This window comes from Megachile rotundata, chromosome 12, assembly GCF_050947335.1.
Source record: "Megachile rotundata isolate GNS110a chromosome 12, iyMegRotu1, whole genome shotgun sequence".
NCBI lineage: Eukaryota > Metazoa > Arthropoda > Insecta > Hymenoptera > Megachilidae > Megachile > Megachile rotundata.
In genome coordinates, this window is record NC_134994.1 from 15,667,208 (window position 1) to 15,691,730 (window position 24,523).

Sequence of the window (24,523 nt, forward strand, 5' to 3'; positions counted from 1 at the left end):
GGCGAATTTCCCCGACGGTTCTTTAGTCAATCGGTCGATCGAACCTTTTCGTCTCGACGTATTCCTTTTCGTCGAGGATCTCCCTCGGGCGAAGCGGCCCGATGACCCGAATACGTCGTCGACTCGACGAAGGACATCCGTCAAATCGAACGATTTGTCGTTTCTGTCAACGATTTCGCGCAATTACCGACAGATCCTTCGAAAAGCCTTCGAAAAGCTTGATTCTCGATGTAACTCCGTCGAATATTGGAAACTCGTACGTTCCCGTGGGACATATGAAAGTTTTCGAAGTTGGATTCAGGACACCGGGAAAATCTGTGTCGTATCGTGGGATTCGAAGATTCGCCGTCGTTTTTCGGGCTTGTCTTCATCTTCCAGGACGAACTCGATTCCCTGGACGATTCGACAACGGATAATTTTCCTACTCGATGAATAGCGATTTACGAAACGGATGAAAAATCGATCGATTCAAAGTCGACGATAAATTTGAATGAACACGAGGTAAGCCGTCGGTCGTGAGTTACGTCGCGACGCGACAATTAGTCGCAGCATTCTTTACCGATTTCCGTTGCATCGGCGTCGAATCGACTGGAAACGATACTCGGGTTGTTCGGTCGCTCGAAACGGACGACTTGGCCCGGAATAGCGAGGAATAGACTAGAAGGGGGAGGAGAAGAGAGTGGAAACGAGAGGAGACAGAGAGACACGAGAGAGCGTGGCGTGACACGTCGTGATCGGTAGAAAGAATCTCGTTCTGCAACCCGGAAACGCCGTGACTAACAACTCGGTATCACGAAGGTGGAAGAAAAGGCTGAATCCTTCGGGGTGGATATCTCCTCCGGGGTCCAGGAGGGTCATCAACCATCGGCCGCCATGCCGGCCACGGGATCGAGCATTATTATGACCAGATCTAATTGAAACTCCACGGCTCCGCTCGGCTCCGCTCCGCTCGACCAGCAACAACCGAGAGAGAGAGACGCCTCGCCTCGTGGCTGTTAGCTGCGTGTTCGCCGAGAGCGAACCGAGAGAGTACGGTATTGCTTCGTTAATAGATCGCGTCTTGGTTCGGTTAGCACCGTTCGCTACCACGAGGCTCTCCGAAGACTACGAGTTTAATCGGCTAATTCAAAAATTAACGACCAAGGGTCATCCAGAATACCGTCGAAATTCACTTTCCTTTCGTTTCGTTCGATTACATCGACTCTGCGTTAACGAAGCGGCACCGTGATCGCTCGGATGAATCGTTCGGTATCGGATGTCGTTCGAGAGAGTATCTCCGAGTATCGCGAGTTCAAAGTTCCTCCGCGGTTGCAACCCCTCTGACAGACACTGTCGTCTTGGATTCTGAAAGTCTGTCAGCGTCGATTCTTTCCGCTCTAACGAGTTAACGACAATAACGCACCGTTGCCTTTTCTCTCCCCCGCTTTTTTTTTCTATTCCTGCCTTTCCGATTTTTTGTTCACCTCCGTTGCCTTTATCGATGCTCGGTGGATCGGACAGGGCGCCAAGGAGTTGCTTCGAGACAAAGGGGATCAGGGACCTCGACCGTCGCGTCGCCGATCCGCTTCCCCGTGCTCTTTTATTTACGATCGTGTCACGAAAGAACGCGCGTGTCATCGAACGAAATCGTCCGAAACCACTCTCGTCATTTTTCCGTGAGACAGTGTTTCCAGTAAACGATGTTCGGCAGCTTCTTCGATTTTAGCGATCTTCGCGTCCAACGGCGTCGCAGAGCCAAGAAGAAAGTTTCCGTTTTTTTCGACACGCGTGTCTCTCGATCGTTAGGAGCCAAGGTTCGTCGAGTTTTCGAGTGCAACCGTTCGCGCTTGGCCGATTCACGAGCACCCTCGTCCCTTCGCTCCGATTCGTTGCTTCTCGAGAACAACGCGCTCTTCAATCGCCAACTCGGGCAGGCGCATCCCTGACTTTTCAGCACGGAGAACGAGTCACCGAATTTACGCGACTTCGCAACTAGTTAATAACGGTAGCCCTTCCTTCCCCGTTTTTCTTTCCCTCCCTTTCCACGCGCATTTCCACGCGCATTTCTATTCGCGAGATCGATAATCCCGTTTGATTAGAAAGTCCTATTTCGAAACAGGACTTTCTCGACGTTTCGTGGTAAAATCTTGCTAGAAAGACGACGATTCGATCGTGCTAATTAAATACGTAAACAAGAATACCATGTTGTGTCGGGGAACAAAAAGGAGCGATCGTATTTTTTTGCGGCGGTAACGCGTCCTCCGGGCAACGAGCGCGCGTGGCACAAGCTTTAAACAAGACTTTAATCTATCCAAGGCGATCGTCGCGCGAGTTGGTAACGACACGCCACGACTACCATTAATTAGCACAGAGCCGGGCTACTTCGTTACAGGTAATTACATTAACCGTGTCGTGCGTGCCAATATAATGCTCGCTCGCGCCCCATACGCGCGCTTCTACAGTCTTTTTCACCGGGGAAACATCGATGTAGTCGTTACGCTCGATCAAGCTACCGGGGAGAACAAACTTCTTCCACTCTCCCTACTATGTAAATTAATAAACGAAGCGAGCCATCCGTTCTACACACAGTTTTCGTTGATATTTTCTCGTAAATGTCGAGTAGACGCGAGACCAGGATTTTCGGATAGAACGCACTTTTGAAGAATATAACCCGTAGATAATAAGGTTCGTTCGTAGAATTTTGAAGCGCGCTGTAGAGTCACAGGCGTTTATTATTTACCCATAAATCCGCGCAGATCAACGGGAATAGGTCGATGGTGGTGTATTAAGAAGGCAAGCTAACCGCGTCGAGCGTTTATGGAACGAACAGCGACAGTTATTAACCGCGAAGTCGTATAATACGGATCCTCTTCTGGAGGAAAAGCTTAATTTTATGTGGCGCGTTACGTCCCCGTTGTAACATGGTCGTCTCCGACATCGGCCACGGAAGATTCCTACTCGGTTACGACCGAACCGAGCCGTTAAACGCGTTTAATTTCGCGATTACGTTTCTTCTTCCAACCAAACATTCGGTGTAAAAATACGACTTCGCGAAGCACCGTTGTCTTTCTTTTCTGCTGGTCGTGCGTTCGGTTCCGAAGCAGAAACTTTTCCTACCGTCTAAACCGAGTCTTTTTGGTCGATTTCCTTCTCTTCCACTAGCCCGGCAACCAGACTTTCCTCGAGTTTCCGGTTTCCGAGACTGTTCGTCTCGGCGACGACTTCGGGTGTCGCGTCCGGTTCGAGCGTTTATTTACGGAATCGGTCCGTGTACCCAGAGGATCGCAGTCGGGTACGAACAAGAAGAGAATTCGTCGACGTTCACGAATTTTCGATCCGTCAGTTAATTGGCACTTTTACGCGATCGACTCGCAATCGCGGGAGAACACCGTGTAGAAGGAGTTATCTCGGAAATGTTCGATCGGAAAATAGAAAGCGCGATAATCCGGTCTCGTAGAGGTCGGTGAAACACGGTCGGCGAGCGTGTTGCAAGCTCGCCATCGCATCGTCTCCGTCCTCGGCATCGCGGTTCACCTGTCATTTAGCGGCGGCTTTAATGGAACACGAGTGCCGCTGCCACAATGCGAGTACACCCTCTGTCGGATATAACGAACCGATATCTCTCGGCGTGCTCGATCGTCCAGAGAGACGATGAAAACCGCGCCACGATTCCCGCGAATCCTGTTTACGGCCTCTGTTCGACGTAAATCGTGTTGCTTTCGCTCGATATTAACGTCTGCACAGAAGCTTCGCGCGAGAGAACACGCGTCGACCGTTTTTACTCGCGTTAAAGGGCCTCCGGTTGACGCTATTGTGTGCTTGGCCAACGGTACCGTACACCGAATCAGATATACAGGTCGTTTCAACGAATATGTACCCCGCCGAAACCGCTATCGTAGATTATTTCGTAGTAAAAGTGGTATACATGCATCGTAAAGATTTCCCTGACAGCGATTCGTCGCGTCGGCATTTTCACGGCGTGCACCGTTTTTGCGTCGCCCTCTACCACGGAGATCTGCACTGCGACGGATGCCTGTTCGTTCGAGGATTGTCTCTAGTGTCTGTATAGGCAAATACGTGCCAGAAATAAATAGATCGACGCGTAGCCCTGCAGCGGCCGATCGATCGGAAATACGAAAACGCTCCCCATCTCCACCATCCGCCTCGTATTCGATTCCGTTTTAAGAGTTCTCTTTATTAATATTACGGCTTTATTAGTCTGCGCCGGCTTCTCTAACATCTCAAAAGAGGCAATTCGTCCTTTTATTCGCGTTACTCGTCCGACCTATTCTTGGAGTTATTCGTGGTTGCGTCTGACACCGATTAAAAAGCTGAATTCGCTTCGGATGCTTTTATCTTCCCGATAATATCTTTTCCAAAGTCAAATATGGAATACAGCTGTCGGGAAACAGGAGCCCTCGCGATCCAGGACGAAGACGCTGAAGCAGCGGAAAGGCAAATAAAATTGGAATTGATCCGACGAGCGAGGAGGAAAAATGAATTTTCTTTTCCGAGATCCACCTATAAAGAAACGGTTTTACGAACGCGCACGATCCAAACTAAAATTTTTACGAGATATACCGGAATCGAAATGATCGTGTTCGATGACTCGATATTTAAAAGGAAAGAACAACGACGATAGCGAGGGAAGGAAGGAAAGAAACGAAAAAGTTGAGCAATTTTCGACGGGGAAAATCGTCTGTCATTAAAGGTTTATTGGTGAACCGTACGATCGTCGAAAGCTCGTTTGCCCGCTTAATTAAAAGGATGGGGGTCTTTGAAATTCTCGTCCCTCCTTTCTTTCAGGGCAAAGGTTGGCAAAGCAGGTGGGTCGTTGCTAAAGGGATTTAAAGGAATTAGCGCGGAGGAGATGCCTGCGCGATCCGTCGAAAATTCTGCTACAAAAAGGACAAGGGAATTAAAATCCTTGGACCCCAGCGGACAGCGGACCGACGTCTAATATCGAAACTGTACGCTAAGAGGATTTCGCTCGATTCGATTCTTTTCGTCGCGTTATTCGAAGCACTGTTCTCGAATATAAAAAAAGAACGATCAACCGTGTCGTAGGAACGTTCGTTGTCGTTGAAGCCGTCGCGTTCAAAACGACGGACTAAGTCGACAGAGGCAAACGAAAGTATCGAACAGAACGAGTCGCGGGCCTTTTCGAAGAAAACGGAAACGACCAATCGATAGGGAGAAGAGATCGAAGGAGGGGGCAAAGAAGCGAAATGAACGAAGGCGAAAACGAGCAGGGTACAGGGAACCTGTCAAAGTGGAACGCGTCCATTGAAGATCTTTCGAGTAGTAAAAAAACGAGCAAGATGAAAAGAAGCAAGGAAGAATCGAATGAATCGAAAAGAAGGAAAAAGGAAAGCAGAGGATTCGAAGCAAGATGAACGACAGTCTCGAAATGAAACGATGGAGATTAAAAGGATCGAGCGAGAAGAGGACGAAGGAAGACAGCAGAGACGCGAGATACGAAAAAAAAGCCGGGGAAATCCTTGAGCAGCGAATTCGTTGAAATAAAAAGATCGGAAAGCGATAGAAGGGGGTAGATCGAAGGAACAGGTGGGGAATAAAGTCTTGGAGAATCGACAAACAAAACGAGAGGGAGAGGGATCAAAAAGAAGTTCGTTGAAGAGGGATGTTAAAGAGGAACGAGACGAGCGATGGGAAAAAAGGGGGCGAAAGCTCGCGGCAGAAGAAACGCTGTTAGGATCTGTGCGACGATAAATCTTCGATATCTAGAATCGCGGCGATATCAACTGATTCACTGATTTTGTTATAATCGTTACCGACTACCGTATTTAATCGTAAGCGAAACGAAATTCGAACGCCTTCGAATTTCTGACCAAACCACTCTCCCTTTCTTGCGCCAGCCTTTGGTTCCCCGAAATTCAAGGCCGACCATTCTTACACCCATCTCGCGTAGCTAGTTACCAGTTTTTTAATCGGACACTACGTTTTACCTTTTCTTTCGAACTTAATCGATCGACGAAAGAGGCGGATGAATTTATACGGTGGCCGAGAAATTAATGGAGCAAAGGCTGGTTGAAATGGAAGCGCGTTAAGTCTCGCTACTCGACGAGGTGTTTGCGGATTCTTTCGGGATAAGAGGGCACGTTGGTTACTTTCGTCCTCTTCTGTTTCTTCGACGCTCTCTCTCTCTCTCTTTCTCTATCTCTCTCCCTCTTTCTCGCTTCGCGTTCATCTTCCCTTGTTCGTTTGCGCGCAGTCCGCGACGCGGCGCGCGATGCGGTCAACGATCGGTCGGCGAGAGCCGACAACGAGGTCGTTTTAACCCTGAGATTCGGACTTTTGGGTCATCGGGGTCACAGCAACGTTTCATTGTGTCGGCGAACGCTTGTAACTACGGTGCAGTGAACCCAGGGCCGTATCGATTCGGCCCGAGCGGTTTCGCGCGAGTTTCACGATTCGTTTTCCGGTATCGTTTATCGATAAATACAACGAACAGGGTAATACCACGAGCTACAGGAGGTGGATTCTGATCATGGTAAAACGGCGAAAAGACCGATTTATCGCGGCCAAGTAAATAGAAAACGTGGAAGAAGGTTCGTTCGCGGAGAAGAAACGGAACACACCAGTCGGCCAAGTTTTATCGTCGCGTAACGAAACGAGAAGAGTTTCTTGGAGAAAAAACTCGATCTGGTAGTTGATTGTTCGCGGCCACGACCAGTCGAACACACGGATAGGAAAGAATTTTTCGAGACTGCGTCTGCTCGCGTATCTCGCGGAACGTTCGATTTATTGAAGCAAGGGAGCGCGATACGCTGCGAGGCGTCTAAGAATCGCGAGGCAGCTGCAGATCCTCTCGGCGTCAGGGGTCGACGATGTATCCGTTGAAAAGATTCGCAGAAACGGTCGATACGTGCCTGATCGAAGCAACAGCGTGAATACAACGACGCAACGGCAGAAGCTGCAGCAACAACTACAACGTAACGTCCTCCCCGCCGTTCTTTCTCTTTACCTCGGCGCGTTGTTGTTTCGCTCGGAGAACGAAACGCGGCGTATAGCCGCATTGGGCACCCCGCTGCCACACTGACTCTGATATACTCGCGAGATATCCGGCCAAGATTTAGTGCATCCTTTTGCTAGCTGCCCCGCAGAAAATCTGCGCCTGGAATCGCCGTTACAACCGATCGAAATGTTTCTCTTGTCCTTGAAATGAATACCACCGCTGGAAAAACAAGGTGAGCCTGGTGCTACGATACGGAGAGTACCCTCCCTGTCTACTCCCTTTTCTTCTCGGACTTTGACTTCTCTCTCCTTCCTTCCTTCCGTTTCTAGTCCCATCGCCGAGCAACAACGTTCGGACGTCCACCGCGAATCTGGACGATTTTTCATTCGGTATCGATGGAGCGGTATCGGCGACGTCGAGAAACCGCTCGTCACAAATCCCTCTAGCGACGAACGGAAAGATTACCCGCGACAGACTAACGATCGCGATTCTTGATATTTCAAACGTTCGCTCAGAATTTCCTAATCAAGAATATTAAATACTTCGGCCGAGATCCTACGTTTTAATTAAATCGTGACAAAGATTCCATTTTCTCGGAGGGTCGACGAAGAAAAAGAAGCGAAAGATCGAAAAAGCTTTGCTCGGGGTATTCTTTCCCGGCTAGAAGAACGGAAAAGCGAGAAGAAGGAGAAGAAGAAGGTTCGTTCTTTTTATTGGAAGAAGAGGAAAAAGAAAGACGTTGGAGGCAGCGCGATGTCTGGAGGAAGACGAAGAAGGGTTGGAGGGGAGGGTAGAGTTCCGGTGGATGGCGAATATAACACTGGCTCGCCGACGCGACGTTTTACAACCAAGAAGAGGGGCCCACGCAGGATTTATTGGCCGGGGAGAGGAGAATTTATGCGGAGATTCGCGCTGGCAGGTGGTTTTACTCGCGATGAAAAACCGAAATTTCTCTCCTTCTCTGCTCGTCTCGCCTCTTTCCGTCGGGTTGACTCGAGTTACCCGCCTTGCTTATGAATCTACGAACAGATCCATCGAGAAATTGGAGACTCCTCCTCGTTCGAACGACCGGTAAAGTCGTTCCACGTTTCGAGAGTCGGTAAATTTCTTGCAACACCTCCAACGATCGTGCTACGTTCTCGCGGTTCAATTTAGACGAGGTCAGGGACGAGATCCGTTCTTATGGAAAAAAAACTGACGACAGATGCGGACGAGATTCGACTATTCATTCCCAAACGATTTGCTCGAGGGAAGCACGAAGGTGAAAAGAAGCGGGTTTGACGCGGCAAGATGAATGGTGGTCTTCTGAAAAGCCGCTCTTCAAAGAACGACGATGGCGGATGGACAAATTTATACTTCTTGAAACGAGAAACATTCTAATAGACGATTCTGCGGGCCTCGGTCAAGAATCGCCGAGAAAAAGGTGCGGAAAAAATACTCGAGTGGCGAAATATGGTAATAAATTTTGAAACATAGGACGCCCGATACGATTCGATCGCGTAAAAAAGTACATACGGTAAAATTGCGCCGACGGTGTATCGATTCGAAGCATAAAATTTCGATCGGGAACGACATAAATTCGTGTTTTTTTATAACGACTTTACAAAAGCGATAAAAAGTAACGAAGGAACGACAGTTCGCGCTGGCAACAATGTCGAAGACGAGGAAGAACCGGACGGTGTTCTCCGGCGAACGTCGACCGATCTTCTCTTTCGGCATCGTCCCTTTTTTCTGCAACCTACCAACGACGATCCAGACGCGTCCGAGCTCGTCAAATCGCGCGCAGCCTGTTTCCTTTTATTTTCTTGCCCTCGGCCGTGGCTTTAAATGCAAATTTCAGCTCTGGCGAACAACCGATTCGACAAAGCTCCGAGCAGCGTTTAAACCAGCCAAGCATTCTTTACTTTACTCTCCCTCGGTGTTCAAATACTAATTAGCATCTCGAGTCGGTTCATATTCGCGACGCTTCCATTTTCGATAGTTATCGATAGAAGAGAATGTCTGCCGATGGAAGGTTGTTCGATGCAGCGCTAACGACACCGACGATGCCAACTTTTTTCGTCGTTTCAGTCTGGCGAGAAAAAGGGCGATGTAATTATCGAAAAGCTGTCGACGCCTCGTTAACGAACGCGAGTCGGAAGTTGCAGCAATCTGGGCGAGAACAAATACGATGAAACGTCGAATCGGACACGGTCCACCGTGTCTACAGGGTGATAAAAAAGTAATGGCAACGGGTTATAGAGGTGATTCTCACCGCATCATGGTGGATGGTCATTCGCGGAGATACGGAGGCGTTGAAGTTCGTTTCAGCCGATGTAAGCGACGTTGCTTTTTGCGCCGTTGGTAATTCGCAATTCCGTGCAAGAAACAATCGACGGAGATAGTTGTTTCTTTCCTGCCGTTCTTATTTCGTACGTCTTTTGCGCGTAAAATTACGGAACGTCGACTAATTTGGAATCTTTCGTCTGAACGATTTCTCTCATTAACCGCGTACTCTGTCGACGCGTAAATACGCACGAGTTACACGCGTAGTCACGATATCGTAACGCTACAACGCGACGTGGCAAAAAAGAAGAGAGGACGAAATAAAATAAACGATGCTCGCGAAAGAGACGGTTCTTCCTCTTCTTCGCCACAAATCGTGCGTCCTCGATGTTTGCGAAGAGATTAGACCGGTGACTGTCGCAACACCTGTTCCCAAACCGGGCTTGTAAAGTATCGAGTAGAGTTCCGGGGTGGTCCATGCGGAGCAGTTCCGAAAAAGGCCCGGAGGGGAATCGAACGAGATCGGAAAAGAGAAAGAAAAAAGGAGAACGGGTGACGGGGAGAGCGGCAAAAGGAAGAGCCGAAGACGGCGAAGGAAAAGAGCGAGAGTGAGCGTTGTGCCTCGTGGTCGAAAAGAAGCACGGCAGAGTTCGGCAAAGGGCGCTCGAATCGGTGAACGAGACGATGGAAGATGAAGACGAAGGCCAAAAGAGAGAGTAGCCCGAGGAGAGAGAGAGGAGGTAAAAGAGTGGGTTGAAAGCGAACCGCCGACACCGTGGAATGATGAATGCGTTTGGGAAAGGAGCCGCATAAATTGTCGAGGATAATGCGGCTCGCACTTTTCGGCCGAGGCTCCCTTTGAATTCGCGCTTGCTTTTGCTCCTTTTCCCGCCTTTGCTATCGAGGGAACCGCGAGTTTTAGATAAACAACCGGACGGGATGGGAGATTTATCGTTTCGCCGATAATTCGCTGGAAAGGTTTGTTAATTATTTCTCGCGAGTCCGTGTAAACGAACTTTGAAGGAATCTCCGTGGTACCGTTAACGGGGAAGAAGCTCTTTTCACCTCCGCCTTACGAGTTACTATCTCGAAAGTTTTCGGAATAACTCAGCAGCGGCTTACGTAATACACGGGACAGTAAATTTCCCTTAATCGATATTCCACGGTTCAGATTTAGCGGAATCGCGACGCTTTGTTCGTGCTCGAAGCTTCCGAAAGACTGTGTTCGACGTATCGAAGCTTTCGGCGTACGAAGAAGAATATCGGATCGGTCGCGAGGAACGTTTCCTCGGTCCGAGTCCGGTGTCGGTGGACGCGCGGATTTGCGGGAGTGGTCGAGCGGAGGCGTGGGAAGCGGCTACGAGGGGTTATGGTTATTGTGGAAATATTTCACCGTCTTAGGCGGCCGTGCCGATCCCCGTATAGGGCATTTATCACGATAAGGTAGCAACCCGGTGTGCTCGGTCATCGTGAATTAGCTTGCATCCACCTTAGCCACGACCATCGTGTTCTCTCGCTCCCGTGGGATTATCGTTATTATCGTTCGATTCTAAGCTCGCGTTGCCGCTACTCTCAGGATTTCTCGAAAAGCGAGTCTCCTTCTATTTACGGACTCCTTCGTTCGTTAAAAATTCATTCCGATTTCGAGCGCGTTTCGCCGTTATGAAAAATCCAGCGATATCGCAAACACTTTAGCGCGGAGATTCTCTTTTTACCCCGTGCTAGCGAAGCTTCTGTACGCCGCAATATCCGCTCGAGTCCCACGAGGCTGACGCTGATTGACCGAAGCCGACGAATGGGTCAGCTGTACACAGGAAGCGTCCAGTATCGATTCGTTCCGATGACCCTCGCCAACGCGAACCTTCTTCTATCTCGAAGACGAACCTTTCGTTTAATGGGAAATACGCGCACGCGGAGAAAGAACCATCGAGGAATGCACCAGTCGCGAGTGCATTATTTCGCTAAACTTGCAGACTCTTCGGTGCAAAAAAGGACGCGCGGAAAGATCGATTAGAAGCATCGAATACGCGACGTATCTCCGGCGCGAAAGGTACAGCTGGCCTAAGAACGAGCGTCGAAGCGATTTTCCGAGCCAACTCGTTGCAGGACCCTACACTCTGGACGAATGGCCGACATTTAAAGGGTCCTCGGTTACGGATATCTAGGAGAAGTTGGCCGGTTGCCAACTACGTGACAGGAATAAGGTTAAATCCTCCCCTTCGCGAGCAGCTTCCTCCGTTGGCGTTGCTCCTTGCCAAAAGGCCGCGCGGATCGAACCTCGTTTCGCTACCGAAATTAGATCGAACGCTTCTCCTGTATCCCGTGGAGATTCCTCACCGAACGAAACTCTGGAACGAGAAGCCTGTCGACGAATAAACGAAATATTAAGAGTCGATCGAGGCAAGCGGGATCTTGTTTTCTCGAGACGTAAGCTCTATCGATTCCGTGCAGCTTGCGACAGCCCCCTCCTCGTTAAACGTTCAAATCTAACAGTGGATATCGGAATATTAACGGAAACGACAAGTACCGCGATCTCTTTCTTTTTCTTCTTATTGTCAGAGCGATCTGACCTTCGATTTCATGCCGCTCCATCGTCAATGCGAAAGGCGATTTCATCTTTCCGAGAGAATCGGACCTCTCCTTCTACGGTCGAGGAATCGATCAGAATCCTACGTTGCCTTAAAAGTTATTACGCGGTTAGCTGTCACGCTGCAAAGACTAATGAGCCAATAACTGGATAGGCAAGACTTCGATGACTCTCGACCGAAGAACTTTGCAACAATAAAACTCGCGAATATGACGAGTTAGCTGCGAAGAAAGAGTGACGGTGTTTTTCGTCGAACGGTCGACAAAAATATTCAACGAGGTTTTCCTCGATTCGCGTCGAATAAAACGCATAAATATGCTAACGTCTAGCTCGCGTCGCATTTGCCAGAGTCACCGGGCTGAGATTTCATTTAGTCATCTCGCTCACCGTTCGAGACGACTCTCGAACGAGAAACGATCGCTTTCCTATGGTCGCTATCGTTGCCGTAACGTCGTCGCTTTTCTTTCTGCTCGTCCATCGAACTTTCTCGTGTCCATTCACTCGTCGATCTATTATGGATTCATTGGCCCGTTGCGTCACAGTTTGATCGATAAACGGAACGAGTTTTCCAATTTGACCTTCCGTTCAGACTACGACCGTTCCGCTACCGGAAGCGGCTGCATCGACTCTATCCATTCAGACTATTTTAAAAGTGACTAGAACGATCAGAAATACTAGCCGTCGCTACAAAGTTAACGATTTTAATTATTCCCAAATTGATCGGGTACTCGAGGATTCTATTTTCGAAGCGATTAGCTAATCAGGTTAAATAACCTGGCGGCCTAACAGCGAGGAGGCATCTAGAAATTCATCGAGCTGGCTCGTTCGAGTGTGCGACGTATTTAGTCGTGTCCAAAGACAGTCGATAATCGAGCCTCAAGGTCAAAGGTCTGTTGGGCGCGTAACGAGCGCGAGCCCAGCGAGCTCGTTACTCCGCGAAAGACGATACTTGTGCTTTCGACGCGGGTCGACCGAGTGGCTCGGAAAGGACGCGATAGGGTAGTCGCACCCTTGTGGCAAGGAGCACGAGTGCCCGCGTCGAGGGTGAGAAACGGCAAAGTTGCTCTGGAGCGTGCCACGCGTGTCCTTTTGTCGAGGAGTACAGGGGGATGGAATTCTTTCGCCTTGGAGTGGCCCGACCCTTGACGACGAAAAGAATTACCAGCTAGAAAGCAAGCTCGTACGCCGAATGCATGTCTGCCATTTCCTGAGCTCGAATCGCTTCCGACGCGCTGCGACTACGAATTCGTGTATCGTCGAACGACTTTTATGGCGAATTTTTAACGCTTATCACGTATCGATCGTTCAGCTAACGATACTTTGCACTATCGCGAAATAACGATTAGTCGTCGGGCTCTCGGCGGAACGCAGATTCTTGGCGTAGCGCTTTCGTCGTAGATATCGGGTAAACGCGTTGCGTTCGGTTTCATAATAACGTTGCATTAACGGGACCACGGTGAATGTGCTCGGAGAAAAGGGACGCCACGGAGAGCTTTCATCGATTCCGATACACGGCCATGTCACTGGAAACTCGTAAACAAGCGGGAAGCTTGCATCGAGACGAGCAAGGAGTTACGTCCACGGTTGTATCGTGTATCCCACCGATGATTTACCGTCCGATTCCCACGAGAGTAGAAGGAAAAATCTGTCCAATTTGAAAATTAAACGGTACAGTCGTTAGAATATTACGATCGTACGTGTACCTGTTTTGAGACGATCTGTAGATCGACTGGAATCGACGCGCACGTCGCGAACGCACTCAGTCGAGCTTTCGAAAGCAACGAACGCGTACGAGCGTCGACCTATCGACCTTCGCTCTTAATTTTTAATCGTCCTCGACGATTGATCGCGTCGTCGTATTCGAGGTACGCGAATCGAGAACAACCTGATTCCGAGAGAACCTATTGACGCGAACGAGACTAGCTTGAATGGGATAAGCGATCGCTCGTTTCATAATAAAGACACGATAATCGAACACTCGACGAACAGATAACAGTTAACGTCGCTGTCGTTAGCGATCGATGTTGCAGTTTTATCGCGCGAATCGTCGAGATTTTCTTCCTCGAAAATGTATCGAATGGTTCGTCTCTTATTAGGTTATAACCAAACGGCCTATTTCGAAATACGAAAACGACCAAGTTTTAAAGCAAAACGGTCGCTAAATAGCACGCAGATTGTAGAGACAAAGAATCGTCGATTATTATCGAAGAAGACGCGACGCTTTTCATCTTCGACATAATGGATACTCTGCACGATTTCATCGAAATTAATTGCAATCCTTAATAACGTCATTTTCGCTTCCTCCGGCGCGGCGGACGAAAGGGATCGGGGAAAAGTAGGCGCAAGGTCCTTTCAGATTAGATCGAGTCTAATTTAGTTCGTTTCGCGGAGATTTGACCTCCATTTCGGACACCCTCCCGGCTTTTAATTCACCCAGGATGTGACACTCTCGTTCGGTCCCCCTCCACGTTCGAGTCAGGTCCGTTAAACGGGAACCATTTACCATCGAGGGCATCGTAACCCTTTCCTGTCCGTTTTTTTCCACCCACCTACGCTCCATATCCGACGACGATACATTATTTTTAGCAGCGTACCCTGCGGGAGAAATCGACCACGTTTCTGCGACGAAATGAATCGCTTCCTCGTTGGCGTTCGTCGATGTTCTGACCATGCCATAACCGTCTGGAAGGAGGCCGACGATTGTCGGGTATCGATCGCCGTATCGCGAAGAGCCGTGTAGCTGACTTAATTAAGACGTTAATGGAGACAGGCCGAAGAATCAAAGCGAATTTCACGCTTCCCCTTTCGACCCGTCGCGTCGCGTCGACCAGCCATTAATTTGTCGAGCCAAAGGGCGACGCGACGCGATGCGACGCGACGTGCCGCGGCCGAACCTTTAGGCCAAAGCGTATACGGAGATCCGTCTTGCGTTTGACGTTTGATCGATTGATCAACTTAACCGAGACCTTCGCCTACGGACCTGAATCCGCAAATTTTTTCAACACCTAACGAACAACGTTCGTCTGCTCCTTTTTCTTCCAACATCCGTCCTGGCTATTCTTTCCCAAGGAGACCTACGCGTTCCGATCATCGAACACGGAGAACAAGGACAGTGTCTCTAATCTCGAACAGCACTCGTAATTGCAGTCGCAACGATCGAGTTCGAAATTTGGCTAGAAAGTCACGATCGATGCAGCCTCTTCGGATCAATCGATAACAGATTTTTTTCGGTTGTCTGTCTCGCGAGAAATTTCGTTGAACGCGCGCGACAGACTTTTCCGTATCGGACAATGGGCAGAAATCTCGAGAGCCGATCGTAATTCAGAACGCGGTCGCAACCGGTCTTTGCAAAGGGCAGCGAAGAGAGACGGAGAGCGGCGAGACAGGAAGACAGGATATATCCTACGCGGAAAGGATCGCCAAAGAGACACCGTCGTCTCCTCGACGGATCTAACTTTAGAATCGATTTAGTCACCTTCCGTGCTACCCACACCTTTCCACCTACTCCACGCCTCCCTGTTATCCGTCGAAAACGGGCCGCTATCTGTATCGTTAACGGCCTCCACGGACAAACCTCCTGTTTCACGATCTCTAGGTAATATTAACGGAAAAGTGGCGCTTCGCAGACAGCCGTAAATAGAGACGAACGTTTCCACGACGGAGATTAGCACTCTCACGGGACGACGATTACTGCCCACGTAATGGATCGTGATAACGTATCCTGTCGTGTCGTCACGCGAGTCCTTCTTCGAACGATGCTCCAACATTATGGTTCCGAAACGAACGTTCGAAGGCACGCGTTAGCCGATCGTTTAGTCATTGAAAATATAATTTGAAGCGTGTTCCCCGAAGCGGACGCTCGTTTCGACACGAAACGAATCCGACAGGACTCGCGGATACCTCGTTCGTTAAGAAGATGGCGAAGAGCAGCTGGCCAGCCAGTACGTCGGAGAATTCCGCGCGAGTATACGCGGCTAGACGCATCCCGGCCCATTTACAGGTCCGTCCGACTGGTCCTTTTGCGTGTGGGCGGCAAAAGGGGGAGGACGAACGAGTAAACTGTGTTGTAGATGTAGGTAAGCCGGGACTGTAAATACCGCATCGTTGGCTGCCTACCTCGCGCACTAGGGAGGCACGTCCGGTATGGTATATCGCCTTATGCCTCATCTCGCCAGCGAGTCCAGGTTCCCGCGGCGCAGCGGCCAAGGGTAAAATATAATAAATCGAAGCGTTACGACGATTTTAAACGTAGTATGGACCGTGGCTCTTCTGCGTTGCTTCGCAGGAGAATCACGGTGTACCCCGTGATTAAACCATCCCGCGATTCGAACCGACGATCCTCTTTATCCTCTGTCTGCCATCCTCTTTATCCTCTTTATCTTCTGTCGTCAATATTTTCGTGTAAAATTTCGTCGCAACGTTAAAATTATACGATGAAAGTCTACGTTCGATAGAATAAAGCCGTACGCGACGCAAGGGTGAACGAATCCCCGACGCGAACGCTATTAAATAAGTTTTACGAAGCGGATAGTTTTGGACGGTGACATCGCTCAACTTGGTCTCGAGTTCGATTCGAGCGTTGGGAAAAGAGGATAGTCTCGAACTTGTCTCGCCGCGTCGTCGAAAATCGAGGTCGAATTTACGACTTGGAGCGGAATAGGTTGCCGGCTTCTTGCGACACGACGGCCAGCCACGACTTATTACGTCACCGACAAACATCGACAATCAACTTTGGTCCCGCAGAAATCGCCGCGATGGGGCGCGGCACTTTCTCTCTCCGGAGCCCCGATCGAAACGGCCCCAGATACGCGTCCAATCGGTTCGTTCTTTTCGTTCCTTTATTTACGACGTCCATAACGTTACGCGGAAACGGCGAATAAGTAAATTTCCTCGGCGACGATTAATACCTCAAAGTTTCGAAACGTTCGTTCCGACGCGACGTAAATTTCCTGGGTCGATCGTGTGGCGAGCTGCGAATAAAATTGCTCACTCGTAAAAAAAGCCCTCGCCGCTGCGAATCCGTCGTAAAAATCTCGTGCACGGTATCAGAATTACGGTGACAACGAATACCTTCAAATAAATCGCGATTTGAACCCGTAGACAAACGAACACGATTCGCAAAAACTCGTTTATCGCCGAGGTTCACGTTACGTTTCATAGACCAGATCACAGGGCTGATCAAAAAATTGAATAATCGTACGCGTGTACACGTAGATGTAGCTAAAGAGCCGATCGAAAGAAATAAAAATAAAAAAAACCGGTCGGAATAATTGCGAGGTACTCTTCCGAATTATCGTGATGGTTGAAGATTTGATCGGTGAAAAGAACGTTCCATTGTACTCCCTAACCGCGAAGCTACTCTCTGCCAAGAAGCTAATTAGGTCAGTCGGCTTTTAATTAAGGCGGAGGTCAGGTAGGACGCGATTGAAAATTCGCGGAACATTGTTCGCGATGAATTTCCGAAACGAGAGCGGGATATCGAGTGCGAAAGCTCGTAGAGAGGAGCTCGTGTTTCAGGCAAATCATTTTCATCGAATGCTTAACCCTTTGCTCGCGAAATAACGCGTATGCACGCGTCACCGAAAATGGATCAATTAGTCGACTAATAATTCCCGATTCGTGGCAAAAATGTAGGGTACGTTTTATCGAACAGCGGAGCGAACTTTCTTTTTTTTTCCACCGTTTCGTCGGCGACGCGACGCGGAAAAGAAGTAATTAGCGAAAAGTTGGTAGAAAGTTGGACAAAACGAGAAGGATCGAAGTTAAACGAGAGCAAAATAATCTTCGTTGATCATTGGCTGGAAACGATTCTCTGAATTAATTAATTTCATTGCATTTACCTTAATACTCGATATTACTGTTCTTTCTTATTATCGCGCGTATCTAAATATTATTTCGTTAGATCGATTCTGTTAAACGATTCAAACGTATTAACGTATGAAACGATAATTCGTTTGACGAAGTAAAATTACGAATCGATCGAATCGCAAAGAATTAATCCTGGAACGTTTGTCAGCTCGAATCGATGATGGAAGCATATCTCAAAGAGAACTATTTGCACGCGCGAGGACATCGGTCCACTCTTTCCGAATCGACGATCATCATTCATTAGCCGACCAGCCCGTTGTTCTCCCGCTCATAAATCTTCCTCTTCTCGTCGATCAACGAGCCCCTTCTTCGTTCGTTACCCCTTGATTCCGCACGACCCGGTGTCCAGCGATCGTTTCGCGACGAAGGTTCCGATCCAACGAACGAGACGAGCATATCGCGAGATTGCAGCGGGGGTGAAAACGTTGCGTAGCGATGGAGATAATTCAATCACCGTTGGAAAATTTCCAGTTGGCTTAGATCTTCGTTAATCTCGTGAGAAGTATCGATCTCGAAAAGAGCGTACCGCTTTTTAACCGTTATCACGCGAGGAACGCATCGTTAAAGCGATATACGCGAGGCTGAACTTCGGAATTAACCAGATTCGATAGGTAAAGTGCAAAGGTGTACGCGGATCCTCGATGGTACCCACGAGGGTTACCGGTGACCGACTCCATAAATTTCACAGAAGACAAAGTTTGAACGGCGTCGGTGTTACATCAACGACACGGACTACGAAATAGACGGCATAAATTCGAAGTGGAAAGGTCCGTAACTGCATAGACAAAAGGTAGCCGTATCCGCAATGCCAGCGATACGAATTTAGAGGAGTAAGAATAGAAGAGCGATGCCATTTACAGGGGCAATCGATCGCGAAGATTTTCCACGGGTTTGTCCAAGTATCTGTTCAGCCTTTGAAACTCGTTCGCAACAGCAACTTCGTAAATACTCGTCGAAAAGGTAATCGTTTCGGCGAAAGCTTCGATATACCGGTCGCGAGGGCATCATTCCCATCGCTAGGGAGGGTAGTGGCCCATCCTCCACGCGGAGGATAGAGACGCAACGGCAGGGACAAGGGAAAGAGGAAGAGAAATAGAAATGGAAGGAGGAGGAAGAGGAGAAAGAGAAAGAGAGAAACGCGGAGGACAACGGAGGGTGAAGGGCGGTTTGGCACACTCGGTCGATCTCTCGTGGTTGCCAGGCGACCAACATCCACCACCAGGCTTCCCAACCACCCCTGGAACATGCTGAAAACCGGCTGGCTGCGCTGGCGCCACCTGGATTCGCCGGAATACGCGCCACCCCCGTCCCGACCCGCGGCTCGACAGTCGCGCGATGCACTCCACGCTGGCTGGTTCTCGCTTCGGAGCCATTGGTCCTCCTTTTCGCGCCGCTGATGCGCTTTTCGCCGACGAAACAGCTCGTCTGGCCGCGAACGGACACGAAGAACCACCGATACCCTCGGACCGTCGTTTCCCGTCCGTTCGTTTTTTCATCCTCCCTCCCAGGGGATTCTTTCGGGAGGAGAGGACCGACTGGCCGCCATCTTGCTAGTGCATCTTGCTAGCAACAGCGAAAAAACAAAGATTCGCGTGTTACGCTCGCGAGCCGAAGCAGGGTCGTCTCGACGATCGCGAGCCTCGAGCAGTGATTGTTCGGCAATGGCCACCGTTGCCGCTGATCAAACGCCGATGCGACAACGGGTTGACCGGCAAGGGGTTGATCGTCGTTCGCGCTCTCGCAGCCCAGGGGTCGTTGAACGTGGGGTAAGTGTCGGCAAGCAGCATTCGTTGCGGCACGTGCTTTTCCAACGCTGCGCGATCGAGTGCCGCTCCTCGACTCCACTCGCCACCCTCTGCTCCTCCCTGCTTTCTCCTTTCGACCTCCTTCTCCTCCTCATTCTACTTCTCCCCGTTCTCTCTCGCCGCGTTCCGCCTTCGTTTTATTCGCGCGCTCGCCCCGAGCTTCCTTCGAATCGAAATCGTGTGGTCCATCGCCCATGAGTTCCGCGAGTTTCGCCCTCGAGCGATTCCCGCTCGAGCCCAGACCGTTGCAGGGAAGCTGCGTCGAGACGTTGCCTCGATAATGGCCGTAGCTCTCGCGGATCTACTCGCGTCGTCGCACCGCGCCGTTGTTGTCGCGATTTCGCTTCGTTCGGGATAACGCGAGCTTGAAAATCGCGTTGTGCCAAAAATGGCTCTGGTTCAAAGACGAATTCTTGCGCCGTTACGATTCCGTCCGTAATCCTTTGCGAATACCTTGGCGGGGGTACACGCGCGGTTCTTTCGCGAAACTGACATCATCGAGCTATTTCCGATCGAACAAAGGCGCACCTGACGATCGTTCCACGATGAACGAACTCGTGACCGTTGTAATAGAAGAGCTTCAAGGTTGTTGCACGCGTTCGTTAGCTTGTTTCGCGGAATGTGGGCCACGATCTGGCACGAATACCTTCGCGAGATCTGCCTGGTTGTATGCTCGCGGCCAGTTCGCTCGTAGATTAATGCCCTCGCCGTGTAACCGTGTCCCGATAGCGAGTAACGAGCTCCATATTTCTCTATTTAACGCAGCACCGTGTCTCGTCCGGTTAATCCGTCCCACGAGAAACGAATGTTGCGCAGTACCAGTCTTGTCTTCGATACGGCCGGACCGTTTGTTACCGCGTTTCAAACTTACCACAGCTATTTATACGTTTCGTGAATGGACGACGTTTGATCTTCTCCACTCTTCGATTCGTCCTCGACCTTCCGACGACGTTCGACCTTGCCTCCCCCTTTAACCTTTCGAACGGGCTGCCTCGATTATTTACCGTCCTTCGCACCCTCCGTCTACTTTTCACCCTGCATTGTTTATTAAGCTTGTTCTATGGTTTGCCGACGTCGTTGGAAGAGGGCAGTCTTTGTTTCGCCTTCGTAATTGCAAAAGACGAGACGGTAAAACAGATGTTGGGCGTGATTTTAATTACCTTGGACAGGCGGCGTTCGCGATCCTCTTTCGATAGGAGAGGCGATCCTCGAAACGTTCAAAGGTAAAGACGACTCCTTTATTCGCAACGCGGATTCTTCTCCGATAGACACCGTAAAAAAATTGCCAATTTCATTTATCTCGTAACACGAAGTTGCTTACGACCGTATCGACAAGGGGTAGATGCACTTTCCCTGCAATGCCTCGGAATCTGTTTGTTCGAGAAGAATCGTTCTTTCGGATTTCCTTCGAAAGATATCGTCGATGTTCTCCCACTCGTTTCACCCTTGAATCACGACGAAGAAAGTTTGCGAGGGGTGGCCCGTTGCATCTATGCAGCACACGGAAACAGACACGTGCTTCCGAAACAGCAAATTCCCCTGAGGGTTGCGCAGCACCCTTAAAAGAGGGAGTTATCGGCGGTCCGACACGAAAGGCGGTAGCTCTACGTAAAAAGAGGGTGGCGCGTGTTATTCTTCCTTTTTTCTCCACCTCCCCTTCGTAACGACCACGACGACGAGGACGACGACGCGCGACTACGAACAGAATGGAGACGAGTTTCTTTTTTGCTTCGATATTCTTCTGTCACGTCACCCCTGTCTCGTTCACACGATGTGCCGGCAGATCGTTACACGTGCGTTACACGCGTCGTGACCAGCCTTCGGTCTCCGTGCTGTGCCTACTTCCTCTCTTCTTTTACTTACATACCTTTGTGTACCTTGCATCCAACTCTATCAGCTTCTGTCATCTTAGTATTTTTCCTTTCTCTCTCGCCGGAAGCGATCTACTGTGCGCGTTCAAACGGTCCCCGTTCTCATCAGCGAAATCATTTTGATAAGCGACACTGATCACACCCGATAGACGCGGGAGCGAAATGGTAATTGTTTGATTGAACGATCGTGGGGATCGAACGAGTACACGCTATTTTCGCGCGTATTAGAAGACGATGAGAAGAAATTGGCGTTCGTAGACAGAACCGTTAGGTTGACGAGAAAATTTATATTTAACCGTAATCGCTCGCTTCCGAGGAGGGACGTTGATTCGGTATTTTATCGATCAATTGCAAAGTTTTCGTTGACGATCGTCGTCCGACGCGTCCAGCGAAGACGAGCTTCGAAATTCTCAAAAACGTCGAGCTAGGGACGTCAGGTGGCAGAAGGCGAAGTTTGATGGGAAACCGCAGACACCATTAAACGTAACCGTGTTGCCAGCAGGCTGGACCGCGTTAAAACTTTAAATAACCCACTGACCGCACCGTGTACACGACTTACGCTTCGAGGACAATAGCTAAAGAAGCGAAGATCAGAGTGGAAGCGTGGCAAGGCCGTATCCTTCGCGTCCTGACAGAAAAACTCATTCTTAAACGTTAATATTCCTCTGAGCTACGAATTTTTCTTTCTTCTCTCTTCTCCTTTTTGCGTTAAAGAACCGAGGCCAATCGGCTAACGAAACGCGATGGTAGTCAAAGGATAATGGTCGGACATCAATTATGTATTTGCCTTAACGCTTCGACTCTCGAGAGTCGAAAAAAACATTCTTAAGCGTTAAATGTTCGGCTTCCTACGCGATAGTAAAAATCCTGTAAACGATCGGTAATACCGTCGTCGCTGTAATGCACGGAAGTGAAAGAAATAAAAAGGAACATGCTTCTTTGTCGATCGAAAGACATCCAACGTTTACGCGTGTATCGTTTTCGGAAAAATCGTTAGCTATTTTCAACGACACCGAGACGCTACCGCTTCTTTTAACCGGCTAATCGATTAGCTTTCTCGATCCCGAACGGAACGATCGTTGCACGAGCCAGCAGATGAAGAGGAACAAAAGGAAGTCTAACGCAAGAAAGATAATAAGAGGGAACGCGAAGGGAACAGAGCAAGCACCGATGATGAACCGGTGGTAGGATCGTACAGATGGACGGACAGCAAACGCATCAATGACATGCCGTAAATCATAGTTTTACGAGCCGTCTTTATGTGGCCCTTATTCGTGGCACTCATCGGTGGAGTGGCTTGGTGATTTTTCTGTCTGACCACCCTGTGCATAGCAGCGTGCTCAGGGACGTATTCAGTGCGAGCGACGCGCAAGGGAAAAGAGGTATTTCGCGTTCGCTAGGGGCAACAATTAGCGGTGGTGGTCGTTCAACGAAAGAACATTAAAAGGTAAAACCTATTCGAACAAGATGAACGTCCTGGAAAGGCAAACGAAACTACGAGGGAGAAGTTGGTCGATGTTTTTTTCTTTTTTACCCTGGAGACTTCGTTCCGACGTCCTTTCGAATTCCTCTAGAAAGACCCAACGGGTCGGGAACGAAACCGATAGAGTGGAAATTCGTGATCGCGCCAACTCTTGACCGATCTCATTTTTTTTTTTTTTGCTATATCTTAATACGGCTTGATCTCGTAATTTGTTAAGACGCTTAATCGAAAGAGTAGCGATTTGAGGTTCGGTCGTGCAACCTTTTCCAGTAATCTCTATATACGTATGTCGAGCGAGAGGATTCGTCGAGTATTCGAAGCGACGCGATCGTCGATCCGCCCCTGGATTCGCATAAGAGCATACAGCAGGTACCCGCTGCGTAGGCGTCGCTTTACGGGTTTGCTTTTAAGTGGCCGTACTTTAATTCGAGAGTCACCTAACAGTGTCGTGCTTAACGGTGATTCAATGGTAATTAAAAAAAAAGAAGAAGATCCAAGGCTATCCGTGTGTAACTACAACACGCGGGAACGAAGGGGAGGAACGTCGAAGGACGACAAAGGTTAAGGTACGACCCTGACATTCTCGAGTCCTTGGAGACATCTAACTAACCAGAGTTAGGTCCAGGAACTTTTGGACCTTATTACGCACCAACTTCCACACGGTGAAAACTGTGTAGTTCCAATTGCAGCAGCAAAAAATCACTTTCATTTCGCGTGTCCGTAATTAATTAACTTTGAGTTCGTTCGAACGATTGGATAACGTGTTGATATAAAGAAAGATCACGATTCGAAAAGCGAATAGAACGAGTTCTCGCGTATGCTCGGCTTCGACGACGGACACCGTCAACGCTATAGAGTATACAGGGTGTTTTTATCGCGAGTTAATTGTCGGGATGTTGCGGTTATTGCACGCGGAACCGTGGAGTCGAAAGAAGTTGACGGAACGCGATATCTTTGAGAGGATCCGAAGAACCGAGAACAGGGAAAGAGGGAAGAATTTGATGGAGATGAAGAAATTAAAACAGCCGGTGACTCGGTCTTTACGACTGCTGCACGTAACGGTAAAAGATGGACGAGATTACTGAGATGGGAATAAAGAAACAGCGACGAGATGCCACGGAAATTTGTAACGCTCGTAAAGAAACCTTTTATATCCTATGATCCAGACGGCGCTTGTTCATATTTCGTTGACTCGATCAATCTCTCTACGTAGTGTCTTTGCGAAATATCTGCGCGTACAAATAGAGACGGAATGTTCGAAAAGTAACGATCATGTTCGTTTTAGTTTTGTTATACGTGGGCCTTCGTTATCGTTCGATTCTCGATGACTCTATAGCAATTTGCGATTCTCGAATAACGCTACCTATTTTCCCGTCAACTTAACGAGTAGCGTAATTGCAAAATACGTACAATCCGACGACGAAGAATCAGCTTTGTAAGCCACGATCATAACCTTTTTTAACGTACTCGTGTACGTTCGATGGACGATCGAGAAGATCGAACGCATACCACGGTGTCCAAGATACACGCGTCGAATCGATTATGCAGAACGAGAGACGTGTTCGCGTTCCTCGCGCGTTTACGCGCGTACCAGCGCGCCTCGTTGCCCGACACGATAACGTGTCCCGTCGATTTTACAATTCGACCTTACAACCCCGGGGGTTAACTATTGGTCAGCGATAACTT

The 24,523-nt window shown here is 49.1% G+C and overlaps 1 protein-coding gene across 9 annotated transcripts in view; it reads left to right on the forward strand.

The window, feature by feature from the left end:
• The window catches only part of Prosap (SH3 and multiple ankyrin repeat domains prosap), a 98,641-nt gene that overhangs the window by 39,372 nt on the left and 34,746 nt on the right, over positions 1–24,523 (forward strand). Inside the window, exon 1 of one of the 9 annotated variants that reach the window (XM_076537867.1) lies at positions 19,425–19,444. The exons of the other annotated variants lie outside the window; for them this stretch is intronic. The gene's annotated coding sequence lies outside the window, so the exon portion shown is untranslated. Of the gene's footprint in view, positions 1–19,424; positions 19,445–24,523 lie in introns of those variants that run through there. 9 annotated transcript variants of the gene reach the window in all.